We start from the raw sequence: 15,958 nt of genomic DNA, 5'->3' as shown, positions 1-15,958 counted from the left end.
ATGAAACAAGAAAGCACTCCATTTGTTTAAACTATCATTAGCAGAAGTGTAAGTTATTACTACAACATGCTTGATATTTGCTATATGGTATAATAAGAACCACCAAGCTCAGAGTCCACAGTCCTAGAACTAAAGCTGCTAGCTTAATCTGGCACATCAGAAATATTAAAAACTATGCTAGTTACAAACAGTTAATCACTCAAGCTGTAAACCAAAAATTAACCCTCGGGAGAATAAGTCTGCTCCCTGCAGATGTCACCACTTACTTAAGCCAGAATGATACGATCCATGTATGTCAGACAAACCACTAACCACTGAACAGTGTTTCCTACTTTCATTAGTCCTACTGTGAAACATGACACTTGAAGAGCAAAACTATCTTCACCAGTTGCTATTGCAGTGACCATTGGCAGATGATACTGTATTTTGGAGCAGCAAGAAAATTTGAAAGATCCAATTTCTTCTTAAAGAATAAGAGCAACAAGACTCAAGTCACATATTAATTGTGAATTTATACCATACTCAAAAAGAAAGAACCTGGGCATTTTTTTTTATTTTTTTTACATTACTCAGAAAAAATACCAAAACTTGGAAATAGCCATGCTGCTATTTTAGATAAAATTTAGTATCTCAGCTACTTTTAAAGCAACTTGAACCACTAAGAGACCTGTACTAGTTCTGTTCTCACCATAGAAGTTCTATCCAATTCATCTTCCTGTCTCACAAATCTGCCACTATGATGCAAGGACAGATGCTGCAAGTCATGCTGGTATGGATTTCAACTTGAAATTTGCCTTTGGCATTCCATTATTGTGAAACATTGACAAATTTCATACGGAGAAAGTTCTAGATCCTTCTGTTTTAGAATGTGAGGAGGACACAGCCATAGCATTTATCCAGCCTACAAACTAAGGGGCATTTGATGAAAACAATTAAAACTGTATTGCGGATCCAATATACATACTGCTGTATAATGAAATTGCTGTGTCTCTCCTTTAGCCTTCACAGATCAGAAGCAGTCCAGACTCCCAGGAACCTACATACCACAGCTGAAGGTAATTTCTCCAGCTTCTCATGTTTGCAACAGAATGTTGTATATTTTTCATTATACAGAGTTTCTCCACGAGCCTCTGGAGAGGCTGGTTTTATACACAGTTGCTCACCATCCAAAGCTGATCATATCACTCAATTCACACAGCTTCTTGCTTATAAGGACTTTCTCATCCTACATCCAGGTATTTGAAAGTGTTTTCAGATTTCTAAATGTCTAGAACAAGCTCCTTTTATTCAGCTGGGCACTGGAGAACTCTCATGTGAAAAAACAGTAAGGTTTTCACCATATTATTGTTCGCTTTCATCTTCTATTTATCACCATGTCTTCAATTTCATCTCTAAATTACAGAGCTAGGACATTCTGATAGGCACAATTGCTGCTGCTCAGTTTACTACCTCCTGTCAGTCCTTGATTGCTTCATGACTTTTATTCATCACAGCTTCAATTTATTCCTTGTACAGAGTGACCAAAGCCCAGAAAAAGGAGAAAAAAAGATCAGGAGATTGCTGTAGTTAACTCTTCAGGGAGGTAAAGAAAGGAAAAACTTGAATAAAAAAAAATCATCTAGCAGAAGTCATAATAGTTCAGTGAGTAGTATATGCATGTTTACCAAGTTACTTTTCTAATACGTTATTCTGCAAACATTCATCTTCCATCTGGTCGTTTTATAAAACTTACTTTACTTTAAGGCCTAACAGAAATTCTCTGTATTTCTGCCTCTTTACACAAGGGTTGTACTTGCATTAACATGCGTCCAACATGCAACAGAAGCATGCTTGTAACAAGTTGCTACGGGGATTTAAAAAAGGGGATCACTGATTTGTAAGCATTCAGGGATTTTGAATTAATTGTCTTCAGGCAATTTCTAATATATGATTGGAGAGGTTACCTATTGAAGGCCCTTACTCCTACTCAATTCACTTTGAAATGGAGGGCCTCACGGAGCCCCTCAGCGTATCCAAGGCTTAGGAGCATATCTATAGAGAAACACTGCAGAATCTCCCCACCTGGATAACATTTACAAACCTACAGTTCTACAAAGAGATTTACCCTGCCAACATATAATCCATCACATTCTCAAACATACAGGTTTGAAGGGGATCCCAGAAGTGGAAGACATTGGTAGGTGTGATGTTAGCAAGTGCCCCACTGGAAATGGGGGTTCTGCCAGCCAGGGACCACGCACCTGCAGCCCATCCACCCTGCAGGCGTTGGCCTAGTTGGGCGCGCACATCCCACCACCAGGCACACCTCAGTCTTTCCGCTTCCGGTTTTATATACATGAATATCCACCACATCTGCACACCACCCTCCCACCACAACCACCTTCCTTCCCATCCCATACGAACTACTCACCTTATGCAGGCAGTTTTTTCCTAGGTTTCCTGTCAGACTGCAATGGCCCACTGAAGCTTCAGCCTCCGAATCCCTACTCAGAGAACTGTGGAAGGAGCAACTTGCCCTCAAGAGCACCCAGTCAGTTGCCACTCACACTTGGTGCCAACACCAGTATGGCGGCAGGCTGGCTGTGCCGAGTGCCACCTTGCCCAAGCAATGTCTAAATTCTCACTTTTCTGTACAGAGACACAGGGCTGAGGTTTGGGTCTGTGTGACGACTGCCACTGGTGGCGCAGTAGAAGCTGAAGGGAGCTAGAGGAGGACAGATCCACAGCTGCGTTTAGGTATCACTAGCAACTCATTAAAAGGAGCTGAGCAATCAGTAGCTTTAACTGAATATTTTGTTGAGACCATGTTGGTAGGATCCAAACTTAAAATCAAAATGCCTTGGGGGCAAATAAGAGGGTTTCTTCAAGGATCACCCTACAGATACAGACATGCACTAAAATGACAAACAGAAATGGATATTTCTCTCATAACATAACAATACCAAAATTAAATGATAGCATTTCAAACACACAAGTCTTCCAAAAAACACCCCACTGGAGACCTATAAAACCACCAGCAGAGGCATTCTGGTTTATTTAATCATTTAGGGAGCAGCTTTATTTTTCTCCTCTCCTCCCCCCATTAAGTTCTTCTGTTTAAAGACAACCTTTATATAACAATAATTTCTTGTTCACTGGTACTTACAAAACAAACTTAATCAGATATTTATTTGTACCACTTAATTTCTGAGCATGCCTTCTTACCTTCATAGTTATCAGATGACACAACCAGTAGTCATCTTTAATCTGTTTATGTATAATTTGAGGGAGGTAGGGATAGGTATTATTCTATTACCTGTACCTTATGTTAAGGCATGCAGTCTCTACAACTCTATTCTGCCATATTTTGTGTATATCATGCATCTGTTCATACAGGTTCAAAATCCACTAGTACCTCAAAATATTTGTATTTTTGAAAGTTTTTTGTTTTGTTTTTTAAAAACTACACTATCTGTTGTGATACACTTTATACTGAAAGTTAGCTTAGCAATGTGAGAATACAACCTGCCTACAAGGTATATCAATACCACTTTGGAATACAACTGATGATGATGATAGGCGTCGTTTGTATGGAATCATCCCACAGGCAACATTTTAGAAATCCCAATACAGCAATACACTGCAATAAGCCCAGTTAGAAAAGTGGCTCTCTGTATGGAAGGAGGAACACGAGAAGAGGTGGGCAAATCAATACTATCTAGTTTTACGTACACTCAGTGTTATCTTGTGCTACTACATGATAGATTTGGAAGCTAACATACGACATAATACACCAATACTTGCTATGTCACTGAACTTAAGTAGAGAGAAAGATAATCTAGTGGAAAAAGCATACCACTAAAATGTTGGAGGGCAGCTTCTTAAGGGCATGAATAACAAGCACAGTAACAATGAATAGTTTGTGCTGAGGTTTAATTCTGCTTTTAAAATGGTATCACCCTGTGCTGGTAATGATACAGAATATCTTTATCCCAACAGATACTCTAGAAGCAGCGACTCATACAGCTGAAGGAAGAAAACTATACCCTGCCGTACTGACTTGGGACAGCTCTGCCTTCTTTACAGAACCAAACAGCATCTCTCCACAAGATCATCCAAGGTTTTGAAGTATATAGCCCCACTGATTGCTTGATAAGAATGTTCATGAAATGATAAAAAATTATTTAGATTACACCTGAATACATTTAACTTCAGAAAGAACACTAGCTATAATACTAGAACATCTACAGTATCCAATCCCTGCATTTGTGACGGTCTGTTCAGATTTACTTGTTTTGAAGGGTTCCCAATGCTTGCTCACAATTGCCCAATTTCAGGTTAGAACCTGAATAATGCATCTCTAAAGCATTATTAGGATTTAACACTTATTATTTGGACTCTTATTAAAAACAATATTTGAAAGTGCACCTTTTCTATTCCCATACAAGAATTGGTAGCAATTATTTTCTGTCCAGCTTGCCTTTAATGCAAATCTGATGTGTGAAAAAAAGGACAAAGATAACTAGCAGAGGTTATTTTAATAACAAAAAATCATTTCATGATTAACCATTATACATATCATATTGCAGCATGGGATCATACATAATAACAGCATGAGAGAACCTGTAATAGCAATATGAGGGCACTGCTCAGGGGTTTAGTGTATAGAGTGAACAACTGTAATAAAAAAGGTGAAAATCATGGAAAAAAAGGCCACAATTATGGATACCTTTTGAAATGGAAGAATAAAGGCCCAGAAAGTGGTATATTTAAGTACTTTTAAATGTGTTTGAAACTTTTATATCCTACTCAAGTCTCGGTTTTTAATGAGACACCACAGATGAAAAGGAGACAGAAATAATTTTGAATGAACAATCAGGGGAGTACTTAAAAATCAGGAACATTTGAGGGGGTTTAGGGAAAAGCATTTAACAGAACTCTTTGCTACAAAGGTTGAAAATGGTTCTCACTTATAATATCACTGTTGAAATAGCTGTAATTACGTCTATATCTTTCACACAAAACCCATACAAAGAAAGCACTATTGATCTAAAAATCACAATTTAGGTAAAATATATACATCTCACTAGAAATACTTGTACAATATTTTCCTTAAATTCATTTAATATCATAAGAAAGTGCCAGAATTACTCATGGCAATTATACAAGAGATACTGCAATTTCAAATTACAGTGAAATAATACAGTGCCTATTCATCAATTCAGCCTCAAATGTTGTCCTACTTACTGCTTCATTGAAATTGTAGTTTAGATATTGTATGTGCCCATATTTTTTCTATAGGCATTTCATTTGAAATATGCCTTGCCTTCATTAGAATACAGCAGAGGCATGAAGTGCATATCTACAATTCATATAAGGCAAAGGGCATCTCAGAAAGATATTTCGATAGCAAATTGAGCTGGAAGAAAGCGTTTCAGTTCAATTCATGAAAATGAAGAGATTTCTTCTTAACCTACCTATCTCAGTGTTCCATGAGCAAGATTTAAGAACAGATGGAACGTAATTTTACAGATATAACAGCAAACATACCAGTAAAAAAAAAGCTAGATTCTCAAATGCTAAGGCATCCAAAATCATCTCTCATTGCATTATCAGCAAATTTTAAAAGACCTGTGCTCTTTGCTGTTGTGCCCTTACTGTAAAATTATGATATCTTAACAAGTTCCAGAGGTCTGTGGAGGAGTTAAGAGTTTAATATTAAAGCTGAAAAGTTTGCTTAGAACATAAGCAGCAATTTCAAGTGGTGACATCCAGCATTATTCATGGTACCATGAACAACAAAAAATAAAATAAAATCAAGTATGAGTGACATAAGAAAAACAGTATTTTACCTTGGGTCAAAAGAAACACTGTCGAACTCGGGTCCATAAGTAAGATTCCTCCTTTTCCAAAAAGGGCTCATCTCGCAAATTCCCTAAAACACCAAAACCTGTCAAGTATAAGTGAAATTCAGTAATATTTCATAAAATAACCCTGTGATGAATTGATCGATTTCTTTTGTGTGTCATCTGTACATTGATTTGTAAATTTCACATTAAAGACAGGCTGATAAAGGTAATGTCCCCAACTTTTGCAAGTTCACTCATTGCCAGAAAACCTGATGCAAATATGACATTGACAACTGCTTCCAAGCAGGGTTCTTCTGCCCCTGACACTGCAAATCCACTTTAACTTGTCACAAAGATCTAATACAGTTTGTTTGCCAAATCAATATCTTTGGAACACTTGCTCCTCTCTGAGCTTTAGAAATGAATGCCTAGACCAGTGCAAATTGTTAGAGAGAAAATTTTGTCTGCTTTTTAGCCAAATCAATACGACTTCAAAGAATAATATAGTAAATCAATAGTAAATATCTTCTGGATTTATCTTATTGAAAACTGATTTACTATACAGGCTCTTGAAGCATTCTATATTTGTGCCATATTTAAATTAGACATTATTTCAGCAGACTGAAATATAGCTGTACATGACTTAGCAAAACGCATTCAATGCCTGTTAGAAGTATGGGTTGTGACTACGGTGCTCAACCTGCATCTACCGCTCTGTGGTCTTACTGTAGGTGCTTCCATAAGCTGGCAGTTAACCTCTTTTCATTGAATGAAGTGGTTAGTTCAATGAATCTCTGGTTTGATCAGTTACAAGACATTGAAATACATACAGAAGTCTCACTCCCTAACAGGACTACACTGACAGTAAATGTGAAGGCAGGAAAAAAAAAAAAAAACACACTCAGAGCACTTCAGGACACTTACCCACTCTTACACGAGTACGCACCATGACCTCTGAGCTATTCTGACATACTCCCTCCAAAAGCCATTTTTTCTTGGGTATACAGTGCCTGATAGATAACTTTCTGTGTGCTTCACCATCATGCTGTCCTACAGTCCAGGTATTATGCTTCTAAAGCAACACTAAACTCTGCAGAGTCACTTGTGCTCCATCCCCAAACACCGCACCGCTCCTCTCAGGCCTACAAGTACATTCAGGCCTACATTCAGAAGCAATTGATTTTGTTGCTCTGTGGTATGTGCAAGAAATACTGCTACAATGCAGCCTGGAGAGTATTTGGAAGGGTACTGAAAAACAAATCAGCAGAAAAAAATACAGGAGCTCTGGAAACAATTTTGTGTGTGACCTGAACTGGAAAGATGTTCTGAATAACACCCCATGGAAGCAGATTGGAAAAAGCATATTAAACAAGGATTAAAAGATAAGAGATTTGAAGATGAGTTAGAGCCTGGAACAGAAATACCGAACACAAGTGTAATCCATTATCGTGGCCTTCATAAAGTCACTTAGGACTGCCTGGAGAAGCAGCTTTGTGCTCTGGTTGTCTTCCTCTGTATCAATGTAAGTGTTTAAGTTAGACTGAATATGTGCAAAGCACACAGAACACATTTGGCATGTTACTTTCCCAGAGTTTCAAGCAACGTTGTTCTGCATGCATGATGCCAATTGGAAGAATGTGAGAAAAAATGCAGTCCCAAAAGACTGAGACTTTAAATGCATACTTAGCACTACTGTATGCACGACTTATAAAAAACATCCCATGAGGATGAGCTCTATTGAAATTCAAGTCACAGTTCATATTAAGTCAGTTTATTGTTTTCCATCTAATAAATGAATTACTTTAACTCAGGAACTGTTTGTACATTGAAATGCTATTTCTTTATGGATTTTTTTTATTATTATTACTATTTCAAATATAGGTCTGGACAAAGACTATACTGTAGTATTCAATAGCTTTTTTCTTTCTCCATCAGGAACAACAGAGAATGCTAAGGGAAGGGTAGATGCAGAGTTCTTTGAAAGCCTGCAATTGTGTCACTACAGAATTTGTTTTTGCCTCTGTCCTCCAAGCCATGCTTTAATACGAAATTAATTTTATGCCTGTATGATCATGATGTGACATTTTATTCCAATACAGACACCTGCATAACCTGTGGATAGCTTATGAAAACCAGACTTTTTGCTCCCAGTGATGCCAGATTATTGGAGAAAGATGTAAATTTAACTTACACTCATTCTCTTCGGAAGAAGCAGCACAGAATTTACAGAGTATGATGAGTACTGGAATAGCTTCAGCTCCTCCTACGGCTCCATGATTGTGACACAACCTCCATTAAGACTTGAGGCGCTCGCAAGAGCACTGGAAACCCATGACACAAATACGAGTTCATTAAGAGTCGAATAGGGGTAAGCTTCCCAAACAATGTTATTCCTAATAAAAAACTGAATAGTTTAACACATTGCACTAGCTATTCCGTGCATCTTTTTTAGTCTTTCAAGAAAGAAAAAAGTCAAAGGACAGGCTCCATTCCTGTGTAATTTACAAGCTTGGAAACATGAGCATGCCTTTTCCATCTCTCATGAAGATGAGATTTCAACCCAACCATTTTTAATATATTACAAGAAATACAATTATTTGAATCGGTTTTTCATAATCTATATCTTCATGAATATATTAGTTCATGTTTTATTACCTAAAAATAAACTATAGCTCAAACAGTTGACAGAATAAAGGGTAAGTCATGGAATAAAGGGAGCATCTGCCAGAGGTGATCCTGGTTCATCAACACAGAATTAAACTACTAAGTTATGCTGAGGGAAAACAACAACTACAACTTGAGCTCAGTACCAACTAAATATAGCATCCAAAGGGACACAGAGGGAATATCCTATCAAGATTGATAAGGATCTAATGGTTTCCACAATATTCTCTGAAGAGGAAACTATTTTCAGTAACATAATTCACGTCCAGTAGTAACGCCAACGGAAAACAGTATAAAAGCATTTAAGCGTGCAAAAGATTAAAAGATGGTCCTTCTATAAACATCTTTTGTAGACTCTCCACCCATCCATCATCAGAGAGGTACAACACCAGGCCTATGCATCAGATCACTGATGGAAAAGGAGTATAATGATCAGAAATAGAGCATAAGGGCACACTACTATTTTGTTGTATTGGGGGTATGGGGTATGCTTGCTTTAAGATCCAGTAACAATAAAAATATGAAGCTGCAATACAGTAACTTCACTCAGAACATCTCAACTGCAATTGTTGTGACACAAAATGCAGTATCTGACTAGGTAGTGGCAATAGATGTAGTTTTCCCAAACCTGTAGTTTTGCCATACTTCATTCATATGTATGTACTAAATTCCAGACACTTCACATAGGTAGCTCACCTCTTAAAATTAGAGCTATATAATAATTTAATTATACTGTAAGTCTTACCAGTACGACTAAGTGCAACTTTATTTGGGGGGAAAAAAGGTTTTTGAAATTGCGTTTAAAGTTGCTTGTGAAATACAACCTTATAATGAAATCCTTCTTGTTCTCATGATATAGAACGCTCTGCCAAGTCAAATGTTTAGAATTATAGCCAACAATTCTATTCTGTTTGTAGTACAGACTTTCTGGCACATGCAACTTTTACTTTAATTATTTTATTCTGGGGAAAAGAGTAGTCAGATTTATTACCAAGGTGGACTCCAAAGGCAATATTATTATAGTTCTAACAGGTAAATAAACCAATACATTTCTTCAAACCATAAAGCAACTAACTGCACTTGGAGAAAATAGATCTGAAGAACTGAAGCAGAAGAGTTCAGAGGGGAGTTACAACCTCATTCTAAGAGCAAAAGGGCTGTATATTGCTCAGAGAAAAGAGTTGACTTCCTTAATATCTACTCAAGTTCTAGAATACACCAGTAATCTGAATTAGTTAAAATTATATCTAATTTTGTTCAAATAATTTCCTCAACCTTACACTCAGCTTTTATATTTTTATATATATATAAAATGGCTGGCCAAAAGGATTAAGTTGATCAAAATTATAAATGACAGTAAATATTCCTTAGTAAAGTAATCAAATATTTGAGTAAATGGGGGGGGGGGGGGGGGAGGGGGGGGGAAAGGGGGCAGACTGATAGACTTGTAGAGTAAAAATTCTGTAGTTTTATCATACTCATGATTTAGCTGAAATAACAATACAGTATCAGATCACAGAAGACAACATGAAATTTATCTTTCATATGTTTTGACATCTTAATATTTTGTACATCAAATTCAAAATACAGTCAGAACCTCAGAAGGTGCAGATAAGATGCCATTCTGCACATCAGGGAAATTGAGCCATTTCTAGATTGGTATAGCAGCAATTCAGCAGCACACATCAGTTTTTAGAGCAGGACATTAAGAATTACTGTTATTCATTTCAAATTGCTGCCAATAATTACAGAACTTAATTGCAGAGCTGGAAATACTCCAGATATGAGAGGTGTAAGATGAAAGGTATTAGCAAAAAAAAAAAAGTGACATGCTCTAACACTTTTAGTATACTGCCTTCTAGCACTACACTATGGCACAAATTTACAGCCAATTTGAAGAAAAGAGCAAGGCACCTTATGACAATATCATTACCAACAGAGAGGAAAATTTGCTTTAAAGACACCCATCTAAGTAGATGGAACATCTACACATTTGTGGGGATAACGGAATTGCAGCCAAAATAGCTGGATTACAATACCTTTCTGTCAAAGATAAATAGGTAACCAGAGCCTTAAACAGAGCAAAAAAGTACTACCAACACCACGGAATTACATGCAGCTTCTCATTTGTTTTTGTTGGTCTGATTTTTCAACTGAATTCAGCCCAGATTTCCAAATCACTTGCCATAGTTCAGAAGGCATTGCTGAAAGAAACACACGTTGTCAAAAAGAATAGAGCCACACCTCTCATTGCTTGGGCCTGCTCACTGCCTGAGCAATGACCTGAATAATGTCTTGAGCATTGCTTGGGTTTTCTAGAAAAGCACTGAGTTTGACTAAGCCCTTGATTTAATTTGTCTCAGCATACACTGGCAATAGTGAAAACATGATTTAACCACAGATCTCTACCTGCACAACCTATCAATCTAGACAAATCTTCTTTGGATTGACTGTACTCTGCTTAAAGATCCTTACTCTTAAATATACTTGAGTTTTCATAACAATGAAGAAAAAGCATTTTATTATGATCAAACACTTAACCGTTATTTGCAAAATTGTACATCCAATTTCAAGATTGTACCTCAAATTTGCTGTTCCAGTCCTAGCCATATGATCCCTGCAAAGCTACTCAGCCATGTATAGAAAAAGGAAATGCTAGAAATAGGCAACTCAAATGCTCTTTACATCTACTGGTCCTAAAAAAAAAAAAAAAAAAAAAAAACCAACTTGCTTTTTAAAAAGTAAAAACAAGTTAAGATCTTAATTATCAGAAGTCATGAGTCTCCCATGCTTCCTTTAAACTTATTTCATAACTGAGCAGTATCATGCAAATAACAACACTGATGTGCTACGTAAGTTATGCTCTTGTGACCTGTAATGGCAGTAAATCACTAAAGAGATATTCAGATTAAAAAAAAATAATAACACCAACACACAGACAAAACCACAAAAAAAAATGGATTTAATGGGGTTTGGGAATTTTAACTATTTCATGATGAAGAAAAATAGAGCTTTGTACTTACGGAAGATTAGTCTTCCACTAAGTTTTTCAAGTAACTATCTATATACATATAATTTAAACAAAGTTACTTTCTCCTTTAGTAATAGCATTTCTTTCAAAACAAATAAGGAACTTGAAGAAGAATATCCTAACATTTAGAATAGCTGAATTGTAAACAATATACATAAAAATTAAAAAAAAAAAAAAGATAGCTTACAAACTCAAGCCTTTAAATTAGGAAACATCCAAGTTAATGAATATCCTGCCTTATTCAGTGCAGAGAATGGCAGTTTGCTTAATGAGCAGCTCTTCAGTACTTGGTTTCTTTGTCATTGAACCAAAATGACTCCCACTTTATTTATTGCAGTATTCTTGAGGCAGTTAGTTTTTCCACATAATTTTTCTTTAGCATTCATCAGTATTCTCTCCTACATTTTACCAAACACGGATTAGTATTGACTTCTCATACTATTCCCATGAGGCAAGGATCTGGTATTTGACATGCGAATACTATTTGTTGCCACCCAATTCATGTATTATATTTTTTCAGGTACAATTTCACAGAAAAGAGCCTTTCTAACTACACAGCCCTGATTCATCAGAGGAGACACATGCTGAATGAGGCATACATCTCACAAAAAGAATACAGGATTGTCATAGTCCATGTTATAGAGTCACACCAACACTCACCAGGGACATCAGCAGGGCTGGAATTCTGCCTGTAGCTTGACAACCAAAAAAACAGCAGTAGCAGAGACATCACAACGTAGCTTCGTAGGATAGCAGTGATTCTACTTATTTTTAAAATACTTAAACCGTTTTTCTACTACTATCCACCTCAAAATTCTTACTTATCTTGCAGTCCCAGTATGGTATTTTTCTCTCATCTCATCTTTCCTGGTTCCCATTCTGCTGTTTACTCAAATCTGCCTTCCAGTTCTAATCAGCACTCGATTTGTCATCTACGTCCTCAGTCTTTCTAAGACTTTTTCTGTTCCCATTCTTACAGCTTTCTCCTTTCTTCCTCAGACTTGTTACCTACATCATTCCTCCTGTACTGCATTACCACATTTTTTCTTGTGGTTCTGATTACAAGCTTCTTTAGCTTTTATTTTTTAAAATAAAATCTCTAACCTTCATAACGAGTAGGGCTGACAGCACCAAACATAACTTTGTTATTATTAATAGAAAAGCCACAGGTTACAGTGGCTATAGTTTCTATAGTCACTCCCACCCCAGCAAACTTTGTATTTTTAAGATTGGGTTATGTGCTCATATATTAGCAAATTCATTTTGGAAACCACACAGACGATCACAGATCAACATGGTTTTAACACTTTCACATTGCTTTCCAAAGCATGAGGAGCCAAGCTAACTGAACAGAGACTGGCTTGAACTAGACCCTACTACTGGAGTCCTGCAAATACAACTGAAATAATATACTAGGGCCAAACATTGAACAGCAAAAGATGTTGACTGAAGCCACAGTTAAAAATTAAAGGGTACATACTACTCTAAGTACAGTAAGAAAAACATTAAAACAAAAGCAATTAGGAGTTTCACCTTTCAGATACCGATTTAAATTTATAATACTCTAGCAACGTTTAAGTGGTCTCAGCAACTTTTAAGGAAAATAAACATTACTAGAACTTACATTTGGACTCGTAATTTTTCTCTAAGTCAAAGAAAATCACAGATGTCGATCTAAGGGCAAACCTAAGCTCTTCATAGTTCAAACAGGTAGGACTAACAGAACAGTATATAATTAGAGGTCAGAATTGGGCACATCACAAGCATTTTTTAATTGTTATTAATAGCTAGATTACACCCTAAACTAGTATTGCAACAGGTTATTTAACACTGCTCTGACAAGCAATTCAGCTAACCTGTTAGTATTATTACATAGAAAGCAAGTTCACAACAATAATAAAGCTATATCTTCATTAACCGTGTAATTATTTTTTTTTAATAGAAAGTGACAGTGACAGAAAACCATCATCCTTTTTTCTCATTCACCATACAATTGAAAAACTGACTTATGCAAGACATCAGGTAGTGACGGAAAATGAATGTAAGGATCCTAGTTTAATTTTCAGTTATAAAACATGGAAACTAATCTCTGACGAAGCAGAACAAAATCTAGCCGGGAGAGTAATTTTTCAAACATCTAGCCATAAAAATAGAATGATCAACCGTATTTCAAATCCAATCATTAATAATAGAATAATTTTGTTCCCAAAAAGTACAGGTTTTATGAGACTATTTGAGATTTCACAATGGAATCTCTATCAAATAATAGTTTTACCCCATGTACTACATACATATGCTTCCCTGCTTGGCATGCAATTCATTTAGCATTACAAACACATTTCTAAGTGTATAGCCAAGTTTACTGCTACATCAGAGAAGTGTTTCCAGTATTTTCCAGTACACCTTGGGAAACTTCTTGCCATTCAGCAACTACACATTCAAAACACAGTGACTGTTACACCTCAGCTAGGTAGACAGGTGTAGGTTTATGGAAACATTCTAAGAAACACAGAGCATGTTTTTTTGCTGGTTATTACTGTAAAGAAGGAAAGAATGATAATACACAGTTCTACTCTGTGTGACTTTTAATGATTTATCTGAAGTTGGTATTGTCAACTTTTATACATGATGATGGAGAGGATTGTTCATAACAACTCACTGCAAAGCTAAGAAGATATTTTAAAGAAAACTATTCCGTATATCTGTAAAATACGTGCATCTGAATGTGATGACATTTACAATGAATGGAGGGAGAGGGAAAGAAAACAAAGTGAAAGTTGGAGAGTAGTCTGATCAATGAGCCAAACAGCCACTGAATTTGCTTAGAATAGCAATTATTTTATCACCTAAGCATCCTGCTTCAGCCACATGTTAAAGTCCTATTCTATGGCCACAGGAAGAAGTTATTTTGTAGGCTCATATTGCTATTAGGAGAACATGCACAGTGTGGGGAGACACTTTGCAGAAGGGCTTGCTGTCATCAATGAGTTAACAAGTTTTGCAGTGGTGTGGTGTGAAAAGATAGTGAACTTGAAGTGGCACTTCCCCAAAAGCTGTGTGGTCACGTCCTGTGACCCATACATGATAAAGACAGACAAAGGTTTTGTGAGCATATTATTGACACCTAAGTCTGATTTGTCTGAGCAATTCACCTTGAGGCCAGCTGCAGACAGCAAAAAGGAAGCAAGAATCATGAGGTGGAACTGCAATTTCTTTTTGCTGCTTGGCAAGTCCTTCCAGGATGACTCAAGCCAATCTGTCTGATCATACACGCCGTTCATATTTGCACATCCAGTCACATTCTTCCTACAAAGCTTCAGAAAAGAGGCTCTGCCTTGTCAAGAGTTGTATCCTGTCTGGCCAACAGAAAGGGAATTACGTTGATCAGGTAGAATCGTAATTAAAAAGATACAATAAAACTTATAGTCCCACATATATTTCTAACTACTGGTTAAAACTGAACAGTAACAGTCATCTCCAAAAGGCCAAAGGAAAAACTGCTCTGGGATTGAATCTGCTATTCCTTTATTTTGAAATAAATGGTCAATATCCAAGCTTCACTGGCATCAGTAGAAAAGCTCCTATTGACCTATGCAGAGCATGGATTTTAGCCAACAAGTCCGATAGCACATTAGGTCCCATTTGTCTTGAAGAACTTCATTGAAAGAATTATCAAAAACAATTAAAGCAGTCTGGCTAAAGCCATGTTAAAGATGCAGCATGGATTCATCTGACATGTCTGCAAAGCTAGATAAAGGCTTGTGTTCTAGGAACAAAACTCAGCAGAACTGAGCAATAATATTTCGGAGATAAGAGTGTAATTTGAGTATCAACACTTTCAGAGAAGAAGCAATTAAGAGAAATATTGAAGTGCCTAAGAAACAGCTTTGTGAATCCTTACGTCAGACTTCTAAACAAGAGAAAGTGGGTTTTACATAGCACAGGAAAGATCAGCTTAGATAGGAAACAAGTGTACTGACATTATCTTAGATATTTGAGTACTGCGCTGGATATTTTTTCAGAAAACTAAGCCATGCTATGCAGTTTAGCGTAGAAAACATTGTGTTCTCCAAAACTGAAACATACCCCACTCTTTTTAACTGTCATAATTTTTATGTTTGAATGACTATGTGGCAGTTACTTATAGGAAATTATATACTCTTCTCAAAGCGTTTCTCATTAAAGTATGCCTAGCTGAGTACTGGCACAAAAAAGAGGGATAAAAATTAAGTCAACTGAATTACAGGCTGCAATTTATTCGAAACAGGTACCATACACCTTTCCTAGACTTGTCCCCAACAACAACAACAACAAAAGATTGCTTTCATTTTTTGCTAACTAGCTGGTTTTGTTTTATTTTGAACAGATTAGGCATCTTTATCACCCCAAAAAGAGCGTGCTGATCTCTTCACTACCTAAAAATAAAAACTTACGT

General features: G+C 36.6%; 1 long non-coding RNA gene across 2 annotated transcripts in view; it reads right to left on the bottom strand.

The window, feature by feature from the left end:
- Window positions 1-15,958, bottom strand: part of LOC308176298 — a 121,181-nt gene that overhangs the window by 44,429 nt on the left and 60,794 nt on the right. The window contains exons 3-4 of one of the 2 annotated variants that reach the window (XR_013938214.1): window positions 8,020-8,149; window positions 5,725-5,929 (exon numbers count right to left, since the gene is read on the bottom strand). The exons of the other annotated variant lie outside the window; for it this stretch is intronic. This is a non-coding gene — a long non-coding RNA (uncharacterized lncRNA). Of the gene's footprint in view, window positions 1-5,724; window positions 5,930-8,019; window positions 8,150-15,958 lie in introns of those variants that run through there. 2 annotated transcript variants of the gene reach the window in all.

The sequence above is a fragment of the Anser brachyrhynchus genome (assembly GCF_964034855.1).
Source record: "Anser brachyrhynchus genome assembly, chromosome: 12".
Lineage (NCBI taxonomy): Eukaryota > Metazoa > Chordata > Aves > Anseriformes > Anatidae > Anser > Anser brachyrhynchus.
This window is presented reverse-complemented; position numbering and strand designations above follow the sequence as displayed.